General features: G+C 46.1%; 1 long non-coding RNA gene across 1 annotated transcript in view; it reads right to left on the bottom strand.

Moving 5' to 3' along the window:
* Positions 1-24102, bottom strand: part of LOC137615034 (uncharacterized) — a 38888-nt gene extending 14786 nt beyond the window's left edge. The window contains exon 1 of the long non-coding RNA XR_011039162.1: positions 23929-24102. This is a non-coding gene — a long non-coding RNA (uncharacterized lncRNA). The remainder of the gene's footprint in view (positions 1-23928) is intronic.
* Between the last annotated feature and the right edge of the window lie 252 nt (positions 24103-24354).

Raw genomic sequence — 24354 nt, forward strand, 5'->3', positions numbered from 1 at the left:
CCAACATGCTTCTGTAACCCTTGATCGTGGGAGCTGAAAGAGATCTTACCTTCCTCAGATATAAAAGGAAGTCAGCTATTTGAGTTACAGAGGTACTGGTTGAGGATACTGATACCGACTTGCACCAGCTTCGGAAGACTTCCCACTTCGACTGGTAGACTCTAAGAGTGGATGTCCTCCTTGCTCTAGCAATCGCCCTGGCTGACTCCTTCGAAAAGCCTCTAGCTCTCGAGAGTCTTTCGATAGTCTGAAGGCAGTCAGACGAAGAGCGTGGAGGCTTGGGTGTACCTTCTTTACGTGTGGCTGACGTAGAAGGTCCACTCTTAGCGGAAGAGTTCTGGGAACGTCCACTAGCCATTGCAGTACCTCGGTGAACCATTCTCTCGCGGGCCAGAGGGGAGCAACCAACGTCAACCTTGTCCCTTCGTGAGAGGCGAACTTCTGCAGTACCTTGTTGACAATCTTGAACGGGGGGAATGCATAAAGGTCTAGATGGGACCAATCCAGTAGAAAGGCATCTATATGAACTGCTGCTGGGTCCGGGATTGGCGAGCAATAATTTGGGAGTCTCTTGGTCATTGAGGTTGCAAAGAGATCTATGGTAGGTTGGCCCCATGTGGCCCAAAGTCTCTTGCATACATTCTTGTGAAGGGTCCATTCTGTTGGGATGATTTGACCCTTCCGACTGAGGCGGTCCGCCATGACATTCATGTTGCCTTGAATGAACCTCGTTACTAGACAGGTTTAGATCTCTTGACCAGGTGAGGAGGTCCCTTGCGATCTCGTACAACTTCAGAGAATGGGTCCCTCCTTGCTTGGAGATGTACGCCAAGGCCGTGGTGTTGTCGGAGTTCACCTCCACCACCTTGCCTAGAAGGAGGGACTTGAAGCTTTTCAAGGCCAGATGAACTGCCAGTAGCTCCTTGCAGTTGATATGTAACGCTCTTTGCTCCGAGTTCCAGGTGCCCGAGCATTCCCGACCGTCTAATGTCGCACCCCAGCCCGTGTCCGATGCGTCCGAGAAGAGAACGTGGTTGGGGGTCTGAACAGTCAGTGGCAGACCCTCTCTGAGGTTGATGTTGTCCTTCCACCAGGTCAGTGATAACTTCATCTTCTCGGAAATAGGGATCGAGACCGCTTCTAGCGTCTTGTCCTTTCTCCAGTGAACAGCCAGGTGAAATTGAAGGGGACGGAGGTGCAGTCTCCCTAACGCAATGAACTGGTCCAGTGATGAAAGCGTCCCTATCAGACTCATCCACTGTCTGACTGAACATCAGTCCTTCATTAGCATGTTCTGGATGCATCCTTGGGCTTGACTTATTCTGGGGGCCGACGGAAAAGCCCGAAAAGCTTGACTGTGAATCTCCATCCCTAGGTACACTATAGTTTGGGATGGGACCAGTTGGGACTTTTCCAAATTGACCAGGAGACCCAATTCCTTGGTCAGATCTAGAGTCCACTTTAGATTCTCCAGACAGCGACGACTGGACGAAGCTCTTAAAAGCCAGTCGTCCAAATAGAGGGAGGCTCTGATGTCTGCTAAATGCAGGAATTTGGCAATATTCCTCATCAGTTTCGTAAAGACAAGAGGCGCCGTGCTAGGCCAAAGCACAGGGCTTGAAATTGGTAGACAACCTTCCCGTAAACGAACCTTAGAAAAGGTTGGGAATCTGGGTGGATGGGGACGTGAAAGTAAGCGTCCTTGAGGTCTAAAGAGACCAACCAGTCTTCCTTCCTGACCGCTGCTAGAACAGACTTTGTCGTCTCCATGGCGAACGTCTGCTTGGTGACAAAGACATTCAGAGCACTGACGTCTAGCACCGGTCTCCACCCTCCTGTCTTCTTTACCACTAAGAAGAGACGGTTGTAGAAGCCCGGGGATTGATGGTCCCGGACTTTGACTACCGCTCCCTTTTCTAGTAAGAGAGACACCTCTTGCTTCAAAGCTAGTCGCTTGTCCTCCTCTCTGTACCTGGGAGAGAGGTCGATGGGAGTCGTTGCTAGAGGGGGCTTGCGCAAGAATGGGATCTTGTACCCCTCTCTGAGCAACTTCACAGATTGTGCATCTGCGCCCCTGTTCTCCCAGGACTGCCAGTAGTTCTTGAGTCTGGCTCCCACTGCTGTCTGAAGAAGGTGGCAGTCAGACTCTGCCTCTAAAGGACTTGGTACCTTTCTTCTTGCTCCCACGTTTCCCTTCGGCACGAGCACTTCCTCTGCTGGAGGCTCTGCCACGAAAGGGCGGAATAAATCTTGACGCTGGAGTATCCATCCTGGGTCTAGACACGGAAGGCAAAGGGGTGGCTTTGCGTGCAGATGACGCAACTAGGTCATGCGTGTCTTTTTGAATCAAGGAGGCAGCAATCTCCTTGATCAACTCCTCTGGGAAAAGGCACTTCGAGAGAGGGGCAAACATAAGCTCCGACCTCTGACATTGTGTTACTCCAGCTGACAAGAAGGAGCAAAGGTTTTCTCGTTTCTTGAGGACCCCGGAAACGAACGAAGCCGCAAGCTCACTGGAACCATCCCGTATGGCCTTGTCCATGCAGGACATAATGAGCATGGAAGTTTCCTTGTCAGAAGGGGAGGTCTTCCTGCTCAACGCTCCCAAACACCAGTCCAAAAAGTTAAACACTTCGAACGCTCTGAACACTCCTTTCATCAGATGATCTAAATCTGAAGGAGTCCAACAAATCTTGGAGCGTCTCATGGCCAGCCTGCGGGGAGAGTCTACTAGACTTGAGAAGTCGCCCTGGGCAGAGGCAGGAACTCCCAAGCCGAGAACTTCTCCCGTGGCATACCAGACGCTCGATCTGGAAGCGAGTTTCGCAGGGGGAAACAAGAATGCTGTCTTCCCCAGGTGCTTTTTGGACTGCATCCAATCTCCCAACACCCTTAAAGCTCTCTTGGACGAGCGGGCGAGGACGAGCTTCGTAAAGGCAGGCGCGGATGACTGCGTGCCTAAAGCGAACTCAGATGGAGGTGAGCGTGGGGCCGCAGAAACAAACTGATCTGGATACAAGTCCTTGAACAGTGCAAGTACTTTTCTAAAGTCCAAGGAGGGAGGCGTGGTCTTGGGTTCGTCGATGTCCGTGTGCGGGTCGTCAAGGTGTGCAGCGTTGTCATCATCAGAGAGTCCATCGTCTGAATGCTGAAGAGGAAGCGGCAAAGGAGTAGGCATTGGCTGGTCAGCTGAGTCCGGCAGCACGGGTGCATGCGTGACTGCACTGGACGCAACGTCATGGAACTGTTGGTCAGTCTGAGAGCAGGCAACAACCATAGCTGCGCGGGGGCGCAAAGCGTCTACTCCCGACTGTCTAGTCTGCTGTGGGCGAGTAGGGGTAACCACAGTGGGTTGCGGAGGTTGACGCACCGCGTCAAAACAAAACAAATTAGGTTGTTGTTGTTGTAACTCGCGAACGTCAACGGAGGGTTCCGTGCGTCGGCGAACGTCAACATGCGGCTGGCAGGGTACAGTGCGCATGGGTGGCGGGACTCTCACAGCTGGAGTGCGGGAGAAGGTAGCCTCAGCGTCAACTGGACGCACAACCGTGGTTGGTTGTAGGCTAACGGGTGCAGCGTCAACCTTCTCCGCACGAAAGTCCCTGAGCCTCGCGTGCATTAACGATGACAACTGTGTCTGCATGGTCTGCAGCAAAGCCCACTTAGGGTCTACAGTAGCAGGTGCGGCAACAGACGGTGTTACTGCCTGTTGCGGTACCGCTTTGCCTCTCTTAGGAGGTGTGCAGTCATCTGAAGACTGCAGCGAGTCCGAACTGACCCAGTGGCTACAACTGGGCCGTTGGACTTGCGCGGAAGGGACCTTGCGTTTGAGAGGTCGTGAGACCTTGGTCCATTGTTTCTTCCGAGAAACATCTTCCGCAGACGAGGAAAGAAATGGGCTCTCTCGTCTTCTTGTGTGTGGGGCGATCTTGGCAAGATACGTCCGAAACCACGGAGGGAACGTCTGTCCGCTGATTAAAGCCTGTCGAACCCTTTGGTCGTACGACATTGCTTCTCCCCTGGGCTTGGGAGCTTGCAAGAGGTCCCGGACTGGGAGGACGACAGGCACGAACAGACGCACCCTCAAGCGCAACACTAACACTTTTCACAACACTTCCACTCACTAGGTCACTACCCACTGCACTCTTACCCTTCAACTCCCTGACGTCTGCCATGAGTTGGTTACGGTCACTCGCCAATGACTCGACTCTCTCACCCAGAGCCTGGATGGCACGCATCATATCTGCCATCGAAGGTTGTTGAGTGCTAGAAGGGGGATCAGGAGCAACCACTACAGGGGAAGGAATAGGTTGTGGGGCATGGGGAGAGGAAAAATCAACTGAGCGAGATGAACTCCTCCTGACTCTATCTCTCTCTAGCCTACGTGAATATTTAAGGAATTCGAGAAAATCGAATTCCGAAAGCCCAACGCATTCCTCACATCGATCTTCCAATTGACAGGTTTTACCCCGACAATTGGAACAAATGGTGTGCGGATCGATAGAGGCCTTCGGAAGACGCCTTGAACAGTCCCTAGCACTACACTTCCTGTATTTAGGGACTTGAGAAGGGTCAGCCATCTTGAATTAGTCAAAGGGGAATTCAAAATCTATCCAAGTCGTCAACAAATAATCCAAAATTCAATCAAAGAATGCAAGGAAGTATTGAAGATAACCTCTGCAAAGCGAAAGCTAATAACTAGAAAAGAGTACTTCACCAAAATCTGTGAAAATCAATCCAGTAAGCAACAGCGTATTTAGTAGGTCTTGCCGGTGGCACGACAGAGAGAAAATTGGTTCTGTGTTTACATGGAGTACTTGAGTACCTGCTCGACAGATGGCGCTGTTGATGTACACCCCCACCTGTATAGCGATCGCTGGCGTATTTTGTCCTTAGGTTTTTCTGTCGGGCAGCAGAGCTGACAGCTTATATGATCACCGGCTAAGTTTAATATTGAAAATTGGACTGTAAAAACAAACCTCTTTGGGCCGGCTAGAGAGACAAAGCTCCACTGGTTATCAAATAGCTGTAAAAGAGGCAGAGAAGAAAAATAAGGGCTAAAAATAAAACTGAGTACTATATGGGTTCTTGGTAATATCTTTCTAATTTATTATTTTCTTGTAGAGAAGGGGACAAATGAAAACTGTAGGTATTTTGTAGGGGAGAAAATTGTCAAAAGCATTTGAAGGAAAATGAAAAAATGACAGCATTAGGGTAATTATGATTTGAAGTTAAAAAAAAATGATTGTACAACTACTAAACCAGGTCGCAAGACCATCAGTTGGGTCCACTGGCAAACATAATCATAGCATTTGCAGTGATTATTCTACAATGCAATACTGTAAACCCTTTCCAGTGTGCCAAGGCGGGAAGCTTCACAAACTGGGTGGCCTCAATCAAGCCATCTATAACTACTCCAACAATGGCATGTATAGTACATACTTCTTCATGAGGAATGACACGGACATCATTCATGGCTTTGCATGAGGCAAGGAGGGAGTATTGAAATATGACAAATTTAGAAATAATTTGGATTTCTCTTATCTATACAAACCTGAGTCCTTTCCATAGGAGAATGGTGGAATACAGCAGTTAAAAATCATAGAGGTGTCAACATCTGGTCGTTAGTTAACAGTCCAGTAGCAGGGGAAGCACTGGTCCACTGCTTGCTCACTGACAAACTACTTTTGATTACAGTAAGGACTTATAACGGGTTGGTGATGGCGGGAAAGTATGAGTACAGGACTTAGGTTTGTATAATTAGGAATAATCCAAATTACTTCCAGATTTGTCAGTTGTTCCTACATAAATACAAACCATCGTTCTTTACGTAGGAGACTCATCGGTGCCGGTTTAGTATGTGGCCTACCTTTTTTATTCTGGTTTAGTATGTGGCCTACCTGGCTTGTTAGGTAAGGTAAGGTAAGGTAAGGTAAGGTTAGGTTATGCCACATACTAAAACAGATAGAATTTCGTAAGCCATATTCGAAAGGTAGGCCACATACTAAACTGGCACCGACTCATCCTTAGGCGGAAGAAAGTCCCCTTTCAAACTGTCTGGAAACTTATTCCGGAATACTCAAAACTTATGTATTAAGATGCTGTAAGAGTTGAAGATTCTGGCACCACGAGAACCATTGATTTAGGAATGCCAGATGGTCCACGTATTGTTTTGAGCTAAAAATTTCTGTGTCATAAGACCTAGCATATATTTCTAATAGTTTTATTTGTAAGTTATCTGTATGGTATATATATATACAATTGTAGGTTTGCCTGGCTATGTCACACCCTAATTCATAAGGAGTGTGGGGAAAAGACTCTTCTATAGAATATAGAATTGCCACACAAAAAGTGGGGCTTACCTGCAACAAAATCCAGTTCAGCCCCATGAGTGGGGAAGATTGAAAGGAAAAGAAAAGGCCAATCATTCTTTACTTTCATCTCAGACATATACGAAACCTTTGCCCTCGATCTGATGCTAATGGTCCTGTGAGGAGCTGAGGTAGCTATACCACCTGCTGTGCTACTACAACAGGCTCTAGCAAGAAAATTCTAGAGACCTGTGGGTCACATACCGCAGATAATGAGCAATGAAAGTCATTTGACATTTCCACACACGTGCCTGTAATACCAGCATCACAGAGAGATTCTTCTTAAAAGCTATAGATACCCCAACACTTCTGACTTCATAAGCTCTGACCCCAAGTTCTCCTAGTGGAAGGTACAATGGTTAGGTCAATGACCTCCCTTGGCCAGGAAGAGATTGTGTTTTTAGTTACTTTCTTCTTCACTCTCCTGTACTGATGAAGAGATGGGTTTTAGCAACAGACTCTGGGACGAAGTTGAACAGATCTGCCTTCGTCCCTTTGAATGGGCAATGTCAAATGAGAGACCATGCAAAAGCCAGGGCGAGTAGGAACACCATTCTAAGGGTGAGATCTCTGTCCGAGGTTCAGACCAACAGTTCGTATGGTGCCCTCTTCAGGGAACATAGCACCTTAACAGCGTTCCAGGGGGGGGGGGGGGGGGGGTTTCACTTCGACTGGAGGACAAGTCTGTTCAAGGCTCCGTATGAGCATTGAAAGTTCTAATGCCGAAATATCTATTCCCTTTAGTTTAAAGACTTGGCTTAAGGCTGAGCGATAGCCTTTTACCGCTGAAACAGGATAGAGTTTCTTCTTGCAGAGGTAAAGTAATAAGTCGGCTATGAGCGGAATAGTAGCTCCAAGACGAGAGACACCCTTTCCACAACATCAAAAACAGAAGATGACCGACTTGGTTGAAACACAGAGGTTGAAGATCTATGGAGGTATCCAGACATCTGCAGCCTCGTGCAAAAAGCCTCTCTTAGAGAGGAGATGCTGGATAACCTGCACACATAAAACTGAAGGGATTCCACTGCACTGGCACAACATTATTGTTATTAATTGCTAAGCTACAACCCTAGTTGGAAAAGCAGGATGCTATAAGCCCACAGGCTCCAATAGGTTGGGAAGAGGAGGCAATTCCCTCGGCACCTCTATCAGCAGAAGTAGAAGGTCCAGATACCACTCTCACTGAGGCCATCCCGGGGCCACTAGAGTCAAGATAAGGTTGGGTATCGCTTGAAAAATTCAGGAAGCTTCTGAATAGACAAAAAGGCAGAAAAGCATAAGGAGTGAGGCCGTTCCATGGATGCTGAAACGTGTCCTCGAACGGGTAAAGTTTTACTGTATTACAGATTCTGATTTCAAACAGAAAATATGTTATTTTCCTTAGTAAAATAAATTTTTGAATATACTTACCCGATGATCATATAGCTGCATCCCTGCTGCCCGACAGAAAAAACCTACGGGAGGAATACGCCAGCGATCGCTATCCAGGTGGGGGTGTACATCAACAGCGCCATCTGTCAAGTAGGTACTCAAGTACTCGATGTCAACAACGAACCAATTTTCTCCTCTGTCCCACTGGTTCTCTATTGGGGAGGAAGGGTGGGTCCTTTAATTTATGATCATCGGGTAAGTATATTCAAAAATTTATTTTACTAAGGAAAATAACATTTTTCAATATCAAACTTACCCGATGATCATATAGCTGATTCACACCCAGGGGGGTGGGTAGAGACCAGCATAACAAGTTGACATTATGAGCTAAGTATTCCGTATTTCATTTTAGCAGTTATTCAAAATAACAAGCATAAAATAAATAAGTACAGTACCTGGTAAGGAAGACGACTTGAACAATTACTCTGCCTTTTTAAGTACGTCTTCCTTACTGAGCCTCGCGATCCTCATAGGATGCTGAGCGACTCCTAGGAGCTGAAGTATGAAGGGTTGCAACCCATACTAAAGGTCCTCATCAAAACCTCTAATCTAGGCGCTTCTCAAGAAATGATTTTGACCACCCGCCAAATCAAGTAGGATGCGAAAGGCTTCTTAGCCTTCCGGACAACCCAAAAATATTTCAAGAGAAAGATTAAAAAGGTTCTGGAATTAGGGAATTGTAGTGGTGGAGCCCCCACCACTACTGCACTCGTTGCTACGAATGGTCCCAGAGTGTAGCAGTTCTCGTAAAGAGACTGGACATTGTTAAGATAAAAGACGCGAACACTGATTTGCTTTTCCAATAGGTTGCGTCGAATATATTTTGCAGAGATCTATTTTGTTTAAAGGCCACGGAAGTTGTGACAGCTCTAACTTCGTGTGTCCTTACCTTCAGCCAAGCTTGGTCTTCCTCATTCAGAAGGGAATGAGCTTCTCGTATTAACAGTCTGATAAAAATAGGATAAAGAATTCTCTGACATAGGCAAAGATGAATTCTTAACTGAACACCATAAAGCTTCAGACGGGCCTCGTAAAGGTTTTAAAATAGAAATTAAGAGCTCTTACAGGACATAATACTCTTTCTAGTTCATTTCCAACCATACGATAAGTTTGGAATATCGAACGATATTGGTCAAGGCCGAGAAGGCAGCTCGTGTTTGGCTAGAAAACCAAGATGTAGAACATGTAGCCGTTTCGGATGAGAATCCGATGTTCTTGCTGAAGGCATGAATCTCACTGACTCTTTTAGCTGTGGTTAAGCATATCAGGAAAAGAGTCTTAAAGGTGAGATCTTTCAGGGAGGCTGATTGAAGTGGTTCGAACCTGTCTAACATAAGGAATCTCAGAACCACGTCTAAATTCCAACCAGGTGTAACCAAACGACGCTCCTTCGTGGTCTCAAAAGACTTAAGGAGGTCCTGTAGATCTTTATTGTTGGAAAGATCTAAGCCTCTGTGACGGAAGACTGATGCCAACATGCTTCTGTAACCCTTGATAGTGGGAGCTGAAAGAGATCGCTCTTTCCTCAGATATAAGAGGAAGTCAGCTATTTGAGTTACAGAGGTACTGGTCGAGGATACGGATACTGACTTGCACCAGTTTCGGAAGATTTCCCACTTCGATTGGTAGACTCTAAGGGTGGATGTTCTCCTTGCTCTAGCAATCGCTCTGGTTGCCTCCTTCGAAAAACCTCTAGTTCTCGAGAGTCTTTCGATACTCTGAAGGCAGTGAGACGAAGAGCGTGGAGGCCTTGGAGTACCTTCTTTACGCGTGGCAGACGTAGCAGGTCCACCCTTAGGGGAAGAGTTCTGGGAACGTCTACTAGCCATCGAAGTACCTCGGTGAGTCATTCTCTCGCGGGCCAGAGGGAAGCAACTAGCGTCAACCTTGTCCCTTCGTGAGAGGCGAACTTCTGCAGTACCTTGTTGACAATCTAGAACGGAGGGAATGCATATAGATCTAGATGAGACCAATCTAGTAGAAAGGCATCTAAAAGAACTACTGCTGGGTCCGGGATAGGTGAGCAAAGTATTGAGAGCCTCTTGGACATCGAGGTTGCGAAGAGATCTATGGTTGGCTGGCCCCAGGTGACCCAAAGTCTCTTGCATACATCCTTGTGGAGGGCCAATATGTTGGAATTATTGTCCCTTCCTACTGAGACAATCTGCTAAGACATTCAAGTTGCCTTGGAAGAAACTTGTTACTAGTGAAAAGTCTAGACCTGTTGAACAGGAGAGGAGGTCACTTGCGAACTCGTACCATGTCAGAGAGTAGGTCCCTCCTTGCTAGGAGATGTACATCAAAGCAGGGAGTTGACCGTGTTCACCTCCACTACTTTGCCTTGAAGGAGAGACCTGAAGCTTTTCCAGGTCAGACGTACTGCCAGAAGCTTCTTGCAGTTGAAATGCATTGTCCTTTGACTCGAGTTCCATAATCCCGAGCATTCCCTACCGCCTAAGGTCGCACCCCAGCCTACGTCCGATGCGTCTGAGAAGAGAACGTGGTTGGGAGTCTGAACAGTCAGGGGAAGACCCTATCAAAGGTTGATAAAGTCCTTTCATCAAGTCAGACCAGACTTATCTTCCGGAAACCGGGATTGAGACCGCTTCTAGCGTCTTGTCCTTTTCCAATGAAGAGCTAGATGAAACCGAAGAGGACGGAGGTGTAGTCTTCCAAGTGACACCAATTGAACCACGGATGACAGTGTCCTAACCAGACTCATCCACAGCCTGACAGGGCCGTGTTCCTTCTTCAGCATCTTCTGGATGGATAGCAGGGCTGGGGGTTGATCGTCTTGTTCAGCCATGTCCTCATCAGAGGGTTCCTCATCCGAAACTGATGAAGAAACGGCAACGGAGTGGGCAACGTCTGACTCGCTGAATCCGGTCGCACTGGTGGATGCGTGACGGAGCCGGACACAAGATCATGGTACTGCTGCACAGTCTGTGAACTGTCAACCATGGGGAAGCGAGGAAGTACAACGACAACCCGAAACTGTCTAGACTGTCTGGGTTGTGCAGACAACCCCTTATCGGGTTGCTGAGGTTGCCGCACTGCGTCACAACAAGACACCTCTGCTGGTTGTTGAACGTCTTCCTAGTGACACACTGAACGTCCACAACCACCTCCGAGAGTCGCTTAACGTCAACGTGCGACTGGCAACCCACACTGGGTCGCACCGGTGGAGGAACCATCTCAACTGGCGGACGTGAGTAGGATACCTCAGCGTCAACAGGGCGTACAACCAACCAGTAGGAAGGTTGTTGGCAAGAAGGTTCTTCTCCGTAAAAAAAAAAAAAACTCTATCAAGGACTAAGTTTGGACTGCATGTCTTGCAACAAAGCCCAAGGTCTATGGGAGCAGGTGTGGCAACAGACGGGGTTAGCGACTGAAGCGGAACCATTTACCCTCCCTGGAAGCATGTTATGCTTTAATTAAAGTCCATAGGAGGCTAAGCAGCTTAAGGCTCCTCTCCAAATTACAGAGTCCTCAAGGGAATATCAGAAGGAGGGAGAACAGCACTTTCTCATCTACAGTGCTTGACAGTCTGTGAACTGTCAAAAACTGAACTGTCAACCACAACAGGTGCGTGAGGACATACAGCACTGGTGTATTAGTAGCAGACCAGAAGGCAACGTCATGTAACTGTTTGACAGTCTGTGAGTTGGCAACAACCAAAGCTGTGTGGGGAAGCCTCAACTCCTGACTGACTAGTTTGCTGCGGGCGAGTGGCGGTAACCACAGTGTGTTGCGGAGGCTGACACACCGTGTCAAAACACGGCAGCTTGTGGTAGCTCACGCACGGCAACGGAGTGCTCCGTGTGTCTGTGGGAGTCAGCATGCGTCTGGCAGGGTCGACTGCGCATGGGTGGAGTAGCTCTCACAACAAGAGTGTGGGAGCAGGCAGCCATGCCGGGCGCACAACCGTGGCAGGCTGTAGGCCAACGGGTGCATCGTCAACCTTCTCCGCAGTCGGAGTGTGGGAGCTGGCAACAACAAAAGCGGAGTGCTGGTGCGTGGGAGGGACTGCCGTGGGTTGCGGAGCATGCCGCATTGCGTCAAAACACGGCAGCTTGACAGCACCTTCCCACTGCTGATGCGGTAGCTCACGCATGTCAACGGAGGGTGCAGCATGAACATGCGTCTGGCAGGGTCGACTGCGCATCGGTGGTGGAGCTCTCACAGGTGGAGTGTGGGAGCTGGCAGCCGCAGTATCTGCTGAGCGCACTACCGTGGCAGGTTGTAGGTTAACAGGTGCAGTGTCAACCTTCTCAGCACGATACTCCTGCATGAAGGAAGCAAGCTGAGACTGCATAGTCTGCAGCATGGACCACTAGGGTCTACCAAAGACGGCAACAAACGGAGCTACTGTCCGTTGTGACTGAGGGTCTAAAACAGCTGGTGCGGCAACAGACGGAGTTACTGCCTGTTGCGGTACCACCTTGCCTCTCTTGGGAGGTGTGCAGTCGTCGGATGACTGCAGCGAGTCCGAACTGACCCAGTGGCTACACCTAGGCCGTTGGACTTGCGCGGAAGGGACCGACTTGCACTTAAAAAAGCTGCAAGATTTGGTCCATGGTTTCTGCGAGAAACCTCTTCCGCAGACGAGGAATAAATGGGCTCTCTCGTCTTTGTGTGGGTAGGGCGATCACGTCGGCAACGTGTGTAGATACACTCGAAACCACCGAGGGAAACGTCTGTTCGTCGATCAAGGCCTGTGGAACCCATAAGTCGTTCGACATTACTTCTCCCCTGGACTTGGGAGCTTGTAAGAGGTCCCGGACTAGGTGAACAACTGGCACGAACAGACGAACCCTCGAACGCAACACTGTAACACTTTGCGCATATCACTTTATCACTTTTGATTTTCTGTTTGCACTTATTTCACTGAAATCGAAACTTTAACTGATTTCTACCTGAAACACGCAATCCTATCCTTCATTAAAAGGTAGTAATTGCGAAAACAGATTTACAATGCAACAGAAAAACATAATTAAAGATAAAGAATTCAGTGGCTGGAAAAGAGACTAAACACTAGATCAAATAAACTACGTTTAAAATCTCTCACCGCATAAAGCCTGGGAACAAGAATAAAACTCTAGAAACGTTTTACCTTCTTCCCCTACAGCGACTAGGGAGAAGAGTAAAAAAAACGAGAACAACGTTACCCGCTTGAACGAAACGTTTATTCTCCTCTCTCTCCCTCCGTCTCTATCTCTCTCTCTCTTCTCTCTTGACTTAGAACCTGAGAGAAGAGCCCAATTATATATCGTTAAAACATATTATTTGCTAAAGGAAAAAAACTGAAAGGTTTCCCAAATAAAAAGTTCCTTTATTAGAATTTAAACCATTTAAGCTAAGAAAGAATGAACGAAACGCTAGAATCGGTTTACTCTTACTGCAACGTGAAACCGTGAAATACTCTCTCTCTATCGTAACGATAGAGCGCATGTTGAACGTTCTGAACGTCAACAACTGCGGAGACTAAACTAAACGTTAGTTCATCTTTGAAAACAGTACGAGACTATCAAAGAAATTCTTTCAAAAACATTAAAATCAAAATAGGTAAATACGATATGACGGGCTCAATGTTAATTAACTTCGGTTCCAAGAAAGGACCGCCTACTATTAGGAAAGGTCGCATATAAACAAACATAAAATTTAATTTTTATAAGTTTATAATAAATGGAAAGTTAATCGAAGAGGCCTATAAAGGCGGAGAGATATAAAATAAATAAAACTAACTTGTTAAGCAAAATTACCAAAAACCTAAACACACTTCCGTCTAAAGGAAGGGTCGGCCATTTAAAAGTGAAAGAGAGTCCATACTCTCTTCGTCACCAACACTTCCGTCTAAGGGAAGGGTCGGCCATTTAAAAGTGAAAGAGAGTCCATACTCTCTTCGTCACCATAAATAAATCTATCCAAAACGAGTTCAAGTTTTGAAATGAAGATAAAACCCCTACATAGCGAAAGCTCAAAACTGGAATAGTGTACTTCACCAAATCGTTGTGAAAATAAATCCAGTTAGGGACGGCGTATTTAGTAGGTCTTGCCTGTGGCACGACAGAGGGAAAATTGGTTCGTTGTTGACATCGAGTACTTGAGTACCTACTTGACAGATGGCGCTGTTGATGTACACCCCCACCTGTATAGCGATCGCTGGCGTATTCCTCCCGTAGGTTTTTTCTGTCGGGCAGCAGGGATGCAGCTATATGATCATCGGGTAAGTTTGATATTGAAAAATGTTATTTTTATTAGTAAAATAAATTTTTGAATATACTTACCCGATAATCATGTAGCTGTCAACTCCGTTGCCCGACAGAATTCTACGGGAGGGATACGCCAGCTATCACAATACTAGAAGGGGGTGTACTCACCAGCGCCACCTGTGGCCAGGTACTACAGTACTTCTTGTTGACACCTCCTCAATTTTTCCTCGGTCCACTGGTTCTCTATGGGGAGGAAGGGAGGGTCAATTAAATCATGATTATCGGGTAAGTATATTCAAAAATTTATTTTACTAATAAAAATAACATTTTTCAATATTAAACTTACCCGATAATCATGTAGCTGATTCACACCCAGGGGGGTGGGTGAAAACCAGTGTACAAGATTAAAGGATAGCTAAGTATCCCGTATTTCATATAATCAGTTATCTCAAAATAACAATGAAATAATAAGTACCTGGTAAGGAAGTCGACTTGAACCGTTACTCTGCCTTTTTTTAAGTTCGTCTTCCTTACTGAGCGCAGCGTTCCTCTTAGGAGGCTGAATCAACTCTAAGGTGCTAAAGTATATAGGGCTGCAACCCCTACTAAAGGACCTCTACACAACCTCTAACCCAGGCGCTTCTCAAGAATGAATTGACCACCCGCCAAATCAAAAGGATGCGGAAGGCTTCTTAGCCTACCGTAACAACCATAAAAACAACAATAAAAGCATTCAAGAGAAAGGTTAAAAAAGGTTATGGGATTGAGGGAATGTAGTGGCTGAGCCCTCACCTACTACTGCACTCGCTGCTACGAATGGTCCCAGGGTGTAGCAGTTCTCGTAAAGAGACTGGACATCTTTAAGATAAAATGATGCAAACACTGACTTGCTCCTCCAATAGGTTGCATCCATTATGCTCTGCAGAGAACGGTTTTTATTAAAGGCCATCGAAGTAGCTACGGCTCTCACTTCGTGGGTCCTTACCTTCAGCAAAGCAAGGTCTTCCTCCTTTAAGTGAGAATGGGCTTCTCTAATCAGAAGCCTTATATAATACGAAACCCCGTTTTTGGACATGGGCCTCGAAGGGTTCTTGATTGCACACCATAAGGCTTCTGACTGTCCTCGAATAGGTTTTGACCTATTAAGATAGTATTTCAGAGCTCTGACAGGGCAAAGAACTCTTTCTAGCTCGTTACCTACCATGTTGGAGAGGCTAGGTATTTCAAACGATCTAGGCCAAGGACGTGAAGGAAGTTCATTCTTAGCTAAGAATCCGAGCTGTAAAGAACATGTTGCAGATTCGGATGTGAAACCAATGTTCTTGCTGAAGGCATGAACCTCACAGACTCTCTTAGCTGTTGCAAGGCAGACGAGAAAAAGAGTCTTGATGGTAAGGTCCTTGAAGGAAGCTGACTGGAGAGGTTCGAACCTAGGTGACATAAGGAACCTTAAGACTACGTCTAGATTCCAGCCTGGAGTGGGTAGACGACGTTCTTTAGTAGTCTCAAAAGACTTAAGGATGTCTTGAAGGTCCTTGTTGGAAGAAAGGTCCAAACCTCTGTGGCGGAGAACTGAAGCCAACATACTCCTGTACCCTTTAATCGTAGGAGCTGAAAGGGATCTCTCATTCCTAAGATGTAATAGGAAGTCAGCTATTTGGGTCACAGAGGTATTGGTAGAGGAAACTGCATTGGCTCTACACCAGCTCCGGAAGACTTCCCACTTGGATTGGTAGACTCTACGAGTGGATACCCTCCTTGCTCTGGCAATAGCACTGGCTGCCTCCTTCGAAAAGCCTCTAGCTCTAGCGAATCTTTCGACAGTCTGAAGGCAGTCAGCCGAAGAGCGTGGAGGTTTGGGTGCAACCTGTCTACGTGAGGTTGACGTAGAAGGTCCACTCTTAGAGGGAGAGTCCTGGGGACGTCGACCAGCCATTGTAGTACCTCTGTGAACCATTCTCTTGCAGGCCAAAGGGGAGCAACCAGCGTCAGCTGTGTCCCTTCGTGCGAGATGAACTTCTGAAGGACTTTGTTTATGATCTTGAACGGTGGGAATGCGTAAAGGTCGAGATGGGACCAGTTCAGCAGAAAAGCATCCACATGAACTGCTGCTGGGTCTGGAACTGGGGAACAGTACAAAGGAAGTCTCTTGGTCATGGAGGTGGCAAACAGATCTATTGTCGGCTGACCCCACAAGGTCCAAAGTCTGTTGCACACGCTCTTGTGGAGGGTCCATTCCGTGGGGATGACCTGATCCCTTCTGCTTAGGCGATCTGCTGAGACGTTCATGTTGCCCTGAATGAACCTCGTAACTAGGGTGAGGTTTAGACTTCTTGACCAAATGAGGAGGTCCCTTGCTATCTCGTATAGGCTCCTCGAATGGGTCCCTCCTTGCTTGGAGATGTAAGCCAAGGCTGTGGTGTTGTCGGAGTTCACCTCCACCACCTTGCCTAGCAGGAGGGACTTGAAGTTCAATAGGGCTAAATGAACTGCAAGTAGCTCCTTGCAGTTGATGTGGAGCGTTTCCTGTTCCTCGTTCCACGTTCCCGAGCACTCCCGTCCGTTCAAGGTCGCGCCCCAGCCCGAGTCCGATGCATCCGAGAAGAGATGAAGATTGGGGGTCTGAATTGCCAACGATAGGCCCTCCCTGAGAAGGAGATTGGTCTTCCACCACAAGAGAGTGGTCTTCATCTCTTTGGTGACTGGGATAGAGACTGCTTCGAGAGTCAAACCCTTGTCCCAATGAGCTGCTAGATGGAATTGAAGAGGGCGGAGGTGGAGTCTCCCTAGCTCGACGAACAGGGCCAACGATGAAAGGGTCCCTGTGAGACTCATCCACTGTCTCACCGAGCAACTGCTCCTCTTCAGCATGCTCAGGATGCAATCTAGGGCTTGGCTTATCCTTGGGGCCGATGGAAAAGCCCGAAAATCCTGACTCCGAATCTCCATTCCCAGGTACACAATGGATTGGGAGGGAATGAGCTGGGACTTTTCTAGATTGACTAACAGACCCAGTTCTTTGATCAAGTCCAAAGTCCAGTTGAGACTCTCCAGACAGCGACGACTCGTGGAGGCTCTCAACAGCCAGTCGTCTAAATAAAGGGAGGCTCTGATGTCCGATAAGTGGAGGAATTTTGCTATATTCCTCATCAGATGCGTAAACACCATAGGAGCTGTGCTTAGGCCAAAACACAGGGCTTGGAATTGGTAGACAACCTTTCCAAAAACGAATCTCAGGAAAGGTTGGGAGTCTGGATGAATAGGAACGTGAAAGTAAGCATCTTTCAGGTCCAACGAGACCATCCAGTCCTCCTGCCTGACCGCTGCTAGGACCGACTTCGTCGTCTCCATCGTGAACGTCTGCTTGGTGACATAAGCATTGAGCGCGCTGACGTCCAGCACCGGTCTCCAACCTCCTGTCTTCTTGGCCACCAGAAAGAGACGGTTGTAGAAGCCCGGGGATTGATGGTCCCGGACTATAACCACTGCCTTCTTCTGTAAAAGGAGCGACACCTCCTGGTGCAACGCTAGCCTCTTGTCCTTTTCTTTGTAGTTGGGAGAGAGGTTGATGGGAGATGTGGTCAGAGGGGGTTTGCGGCAGAATGGTATCCTGTAACCCTCCCTCAGCCAACTGACAGACTGGGCGTCTGCACCTCTCTTTTCCCAGGCTTGCCAGAAGATCTTGAGTCTGGCTCCTACTGCTGTCTGGAGAGGAGGAGAGTCAGTTTTTGCCTTTAGAAGCCTTGGAACCTTTCCTAGACTTGCTCCTGGAAGAGTCTGGACGGGAGCTTCCTCGGCTGGGGGCTCTACCACGAAAGGGCGGAATAAACCTCGTAGCAGGAGTATCAGCCACTGGGGTGCGATAAGTCCTGGGGACTGAGGTAGCAACCTTAGTCTTACGAGCTGATGAGGCCACAAGATCATGGGTGTCCTTTTGTATCAGGGCCGCAGATAAGTCCTTAACAAGCTCTTCGGGAAACAGGAACTTAGAGAGCGGAGCGAAAAGGAGTTGAGACCTTTGACAAGGTGTGATGCTGGAGGAAAGGAAGGAACAAAGCTGCTCCCTTTTCTTAAGCACTCCTGACAAACATTGAAGCAAGCTCGCCAGATCCATCCCTAATAGCCTTATCCATGCAGGACATTAAGAGCATGGCTGAGTCCTTGTCCGCAGGGGAGGTCTTCTTGCTAAGGGCCCCCAGGCACCAGTCTAGGAAATTGAACATCTCAAAGGCTCTAAATACACCCTTAAGGAAGTGATCAAGATCGGAGAAGGTCCAGCAAACCTTAGAGCGCCTCATTGCTGTTCTACGAGGAGAGTCTACCAAACTTGAGAAGTCAGCCTGGGCAGAGGCAGGTACTCCCAAGCCTGGTTCCTCTCCTGTGGCATACCAAACGCCCGCTTTAGAAGTGAGCTTAGTCGGAGGAAACATAAAGGAAGTCTTTCCTAATTGCTGCTTAGACTGCAACCACTCCCCTAAAATTCTAAACGCTCTCTTAGAGGACCTTGCAAAGACGAGCTTAGTATAAGAAGACTTGGCCGGCTGCATGCCCAGCGAAAACTCAGATGGCGGAGAGCGGGGGGTAGCAGAGACAAAATGGTCTGGGTATACCTCTCTGAAAAGAGCCAAGACCTTACGAAAGTCAATAGGAGGCGGAGAAGACTTGGATTCATCCACGTCTGATGAGGGCTCCAGGTGTGCAGCCTCATCATCAGAAACCTCATCACCAGAGTGTAGCGAAGTGAGAGGTAAGGTATGCTGAACAGCAGAATCTGCACGAGCTGGAGCAAAAACGCTTGTGGTTTCATCCTCAAGTCTCTGCTGCTGAGGCAAAACCTGAGGTTCAGGCTGCAAAGGCTGGTCAAAAGGAGTAGCAGAAGGAAGGCGCATGGGTGGAGGAGGCTGACTCCTAGCATGAGAGTCTTGCCTCAAGGGTTGCGCTTGCTGTAAGGTGAGCGGATGCGCAGTAGCAAGTTCCTGAGGAACGAGTTGAGGTTCCTGAGGTGTGAGCTGCGAGGGTTGGGGTAGAGGCTGCGCAGAACGCATTACTTGTCTCGCGAGTTGAGGTTCCTGAGGCGCAAGGCTAAGGTGTTGAGGCTCTCGCCTTGAGGAGGGTTGAGGTCGCTGCAGCGAGAGCTGAGGTGTCTGCCTCATGGATGGGAGAGGTTGTTGTACCTCAAGAGAGTGTTGCCTCACTGGTGGAACCGCAAGTGGAAGCGGAGGAAGTAAGGTATAAGCTTCCTGTTCCCATTGCTGAGGTTGCCTTAAGGAAGGCGGAGGTAGCTGCACACCACTGGAAACTGGTAACTCAGTACGTGGTAAGGTATCCTGAGGAGCCTCAACATCGTACGCCTGGCAGGCAGGACTGCGGTTAGGCGGAGCGATCGCAGGAGGAGGTGTAACCTTCTCAGCCTGACACTCACGCATCAAGACCGCAAGTTGTGACTGCATGGACTGCAGTAGAGTCAACTTGGGGTCGGCAGACACTAAGGTCTGCTGAGGCAAAGCCTTAACAGAAGAGATCTGTTGCGGCAGCACCTTACTCCTCTTAGGAGGAGTGCCTTCAACTGATGACTGCGGCGAGTCAGAGCTGATCCAATGACTGCAGCCAGGTTGTAGAGCTCTTGAGGTCTGGACTCTGCGTTTGAGAGATCTTGAGACCTGAGTCCAACGTTTCCTCCCTGACAATTCTTCAGCAGACGAGTAAAAGACGGGCTCAATCGTCTGCGGGTGGGAGTGACGGTCTCTGGAAGACACGCCCGCAACCACCGAGGATACTTCTGTGCGCCGATCAAGGCCTGCCGAACCCTTTTGCCCTTCGACATTGCTTCTCCCCTGGGCTTGGGAGCTTGCAAGAGGTCCCGGACTGGGAGGACGACTGGCACGCACAGAAGTACCCTCACGCACCACACTGACACTGACACTAGCACTTGGCACTGCACTGACACTAGCACTCGTCACAGCACTGGCACTATTACCACCCACTGCACTCTTGACCTTAAGTTCCTTGACTTCGGCCATAAGAGACTTATGATCACTAACCACCGACTCCACTTTGTCACCTAAAGCCTGAATGGCACGCAAAACAACAGACATATCAGGTTGAGGGCAAATAGTAGGTTCGGGGGTAGCCACTACAGGGGGAGGAAAAGGTAGGGGATCATGAGGTGAGGAAAAAAGTGAAGAGCGAGAAGAACTCCTCCTAACTCTCTCTCTCTCTAACTTGGTTGAATACTTAAGAAATCGGACAAAATCAAGTTCCGAAAGTCCGGCGCATTCCTCACATCGATCTTCCAACTGACAGGGTCTTTCCCTACAGTCAGAACAAGCGGTGTGAGGATCTACCGAGGCCTTCGGAATACGCCTATTACAAGACCTACATCGTCTATGGGGTGGGGCTTGTGAAATGTCAGACATCTTGAATCAAAGAGTTAGCCAAGTGGGGATTCCAAATCAAGCAAAAAGATCGTTAACCATTAATCAGGACTAAATAATAGCTATCTAAGCTAATATAGAAGTTTTCCAGTAAAGCGACAGCCGAAATCTGAGAGAAATACTTCACCAAAAGCCGTGAAAATACTCCAAGATCATAAGCATATCCCAGAACGTCTTGCCGGAAGCACGACAGAGGAAAAATTGAGGAGGTGTCAACAAGAAGTACTGTAGTACCTGGCCACAGGTGGCGCTGGTGAGTACACCCCCTTCTAGTATTGTGATAGCTGGCGTATCCCTCCCGTAGAATTCTGTCGGGCAACGGAGTTGACAGCTACATGATTATCGGGTAAGTTTAATATTGAAAAATATGTTTTCTTGCAGTAAATAACGTGATTTGACAGAATTTGACTTTCATTTCAACCACAAACAAACAGAACAACTAATTCGACTAAATTTAAGTAGCCGAACTGGTTGCTGTTATTACGAATGAAATGAAGGTGAAAGCCAGTTAAATCACGTTATTTTCTACAGGAAAACATATATTTTCTGTTAAAATGATTAAATATAATGTCTTTTGTTATATATATTGTGTTAAAATGTTTAAATATAATGACTTGTATAAATTCCGTGTCACTTCACTCACGTATGTACTGCGAACGCTAACATTAGCAATGTTACCAATGTTACACAACGTTACAATGTCATTGCTAACGGTAGCAATGGTACGGTAATATTAGAATGTGTATTTTAAAGCATTTTTCCATATACCCTTTACACAATATATAAAAAGGTACAAAAAGGGTACAGACCCTAACAAACCCACCTAACCTAACCTAGAAGTTCATAACATTTGCAACACTATATGTGATGATTCTTGTTCCGCCACTGGCTCTCTTACGCTCACAGGAAAATAAAACATCAATCTCGTATGTACTGGCAAGCGGTAATGTTGAGCTGCGCCCGCTAACATTAGCAATATTACTCTAGCATGCAATTTTACGATAACATTAGCAACTCTAAATATAATGGTTCTTGTTCTGCCATGGGCTTGCTTACGCTTGCAGGAAAATAAAACATCAAGCTCGTATGCACTGCTATGTCCAAACGAACAAACGAGAGCGAGTAAAATCGACAAGTAGAATGACAAAAAATAAATGAAAAACACTGCTAATGTTAGCATGTTACGCTAACATTGCCGCAGCTCAATATAACCGTATTTTTTCACGAGACATAGACTTTGCAACGGCGCCTCCAAAGTTTATCTTCTTATACTGTTTTGTCTTTTCCTACGTTTATTATACATCCAAGAAGGTAATGTATAGAGAAGAAAAGGCTTGTTTTACCATAATATATCGTTTCCCTGGTATATTTTCCCCACCCAAAACCCCGAGTTCCCCCATTATTGTAGGATATAGATGTATGCTTATATATATATATATATATATATATATATATATATATATATATATATATATATATATATATATATATATATATATATATATATATATATTTCTGAAACTATTCATTTGCGACGGTAACGAGTGTCATTTTCGATGAGCGGAATTTTTTCTATAGAAAAAAGTATTTTTTTCTACGTTACATAGTCCTGTTGTAATGGGAGAATGTTATCCTTTTGGTATTTTGATTTTTTTTCTGTGAAATTGATTCATCATCCGACTTTAATATCTTTAAAATTATCTCTGTTAGTAATATTGATTATAAAAATCATTTAAAGAAAATTTATTTCATCAACGAATGCATGTAACATTATTGCCATTCCCTTCTTATGTTTTTCTCTCTATCTGATAAGTGGTCTTGAATCCTTCCTTTTTTTTCGTTTTGGCCATACTGGCATGAGAGAAACACGTAGGAGAAGCCGAAAGGGCATGCTTCCCCGTCCATTAAAGATATTTGTTTTGGGTCATTAGAGAAGACATTGATGTATCCCTTGTCAAAGGTAAGACTTCGTTATAATCTAGAAGATTATTATAAGGATAGGGAATAATATGTTATAGATAGAGAGGAAAAGCGATCAGAATGGATGCAGTGGCTTGCCAATGTCCGGTAAAGTTTGCATACACCCTCGTGGTCGTGTTGCATCATTTTACAAGACACCCTATTTATTCACTTGAGTATGATACATTCTTTTCTTTTTAAAAAAAAGGGGGATGTGAACATGTTAGTAATATTAAGACCTCCTCGTTTTCCTGAAAACCATATTAACTGTACGAAAAGTAATGGTTCCTTATATGTAAATTTATTTTCAATGCCAAGAGGGCGTCACGAAGTAGCCGACCTGTAGGACACCTCGGGACTCCCCCTTTCCCTCTCTCCTACGGAAAATTCCATTGTTTATGATCTTAGATTGGGCTATACAATGGTTTCTGACAGCCCAGCAGATATTTTTCTTATCAATTGAATAGTTATATCTCCTTTGGAAAATAGTTTAGGCTATAAAAATTATTCAATGTCGTTAGGTATATGAGTTAACCTATGACCTCCTATACCCTCCCTAACCTAGGCACAGTGGCCACAGAAACCTTCTATAGCCTAGCCTAGAATTTCCTATAAACCTTGAGTAGGGTATTTTTAAAGAGGTTTAAGGAGGCCTAGCCTATGCTATATTGCGTTAAAGGGCATATTAGCCTAATTTACCTCGCTTAACCTTGTGAGATTTCCTTTGCCTCTTAAACCTTGAAGGTAACCTCCTCTATTTTCACATATATTATTTGTTCTTTAGGGAAATTGAAAACTATTGTTTCATATTATTGTAAAATTATCAAATAGAAGTATCCTGTAATTTTGTTTTGAAACTGAAGCATAGTAATTATATTTTTTTTTCTTTGTTATTACAAAGCTTTTAGAGGTAGGCATTATCATTTGAAGAATAAAAAAATTAAATAACTGTAATAATTACAGGGAACCAGTCTTGGAGACCTGTGAGCATGAATCAGTCTGGGAGATCTGTGATCTTGGACTCAGTCTGGGAGATCTGTGATCTTGGACTCAGTCTGGAAGATCAAATTATGGAATAGTGTACAACATTTTGAACTGAATAAAACTAGATAAGGATCACGTCTCTCTCTCTTACACGTCGAATGTCAAGTTCACTTTTGATGAATAACGAAAATTTATGTCAGGAGGAAAAGAATCATCCACCGTGACACTGTAATACAGTAAAATAATACCATCGAACGATACCCCCGGGCTCTGAAACTGAAGAGCAATAAATAGGAAATTTGTGATTCAGTAAGGTTGTAAAATAGGTCCATTATTGATGAACCCCACAGTTGGAATCCTAGTCGTTATCAGAGGACCCAAAGACCACTCAGAGCCAAATTAACCAGGTTAAAACATATCAATCAAATTACAGTGCTTCAAACTGGCAAGGACATACAGTACATGAACCAGGTTAAGGTATATCTATCAATTATGATCGGGTAAACACTCAGAAGGGCGAGATGAGAGACTTACCTAAGCAATCACTGGTAGAAAAATGACAAATCATGCAGTCAGTATAAAGTTATCACAGAAGCGGTAAAATCATTAGATGTAACACCGTACTTAATGAAACAATCCGATTACAATAGTAGTCAAAGTTCTAACTTCCAAATTGTTTTCGTTCATTTGGGTTTGGGGCCAAGTCCCAACTTCGAGATTGTCACCGTATTAGAATCTCTCTTTGCAACAGCTCCTCATTAATATTTTTTTCTTTTTGACTGAAATATTCGATGCGTCTCTCAAACGGTTTTGCAAAGTTGCACAAATCCCAAGTCTGGCTAATATAAAATTTCCAGGCAATCTATTAAAAAATACATCTGTCTCTCATGGCTCTTCATTTTGCCTTCCCCTCTATACAATGTACAAACTTCCAAACAAAAGCCCAATCACAACTTCACA

Source organism: Palaemon carinicauda, chromosome 2 (genome assembly GCF_036898095.1).
Source record: "Palaemon carinicauda isolate YSFRI2023 chromosome 2, ASM3689809v2, whole genome shotgun sequence".
NCBI classification, from domain to species: Eukaryota; Metazoa; Arthropoda; class Malacostraca; order Decapoda; family Palaemonidae; genus Palaemon; species Palaemon carinicauda.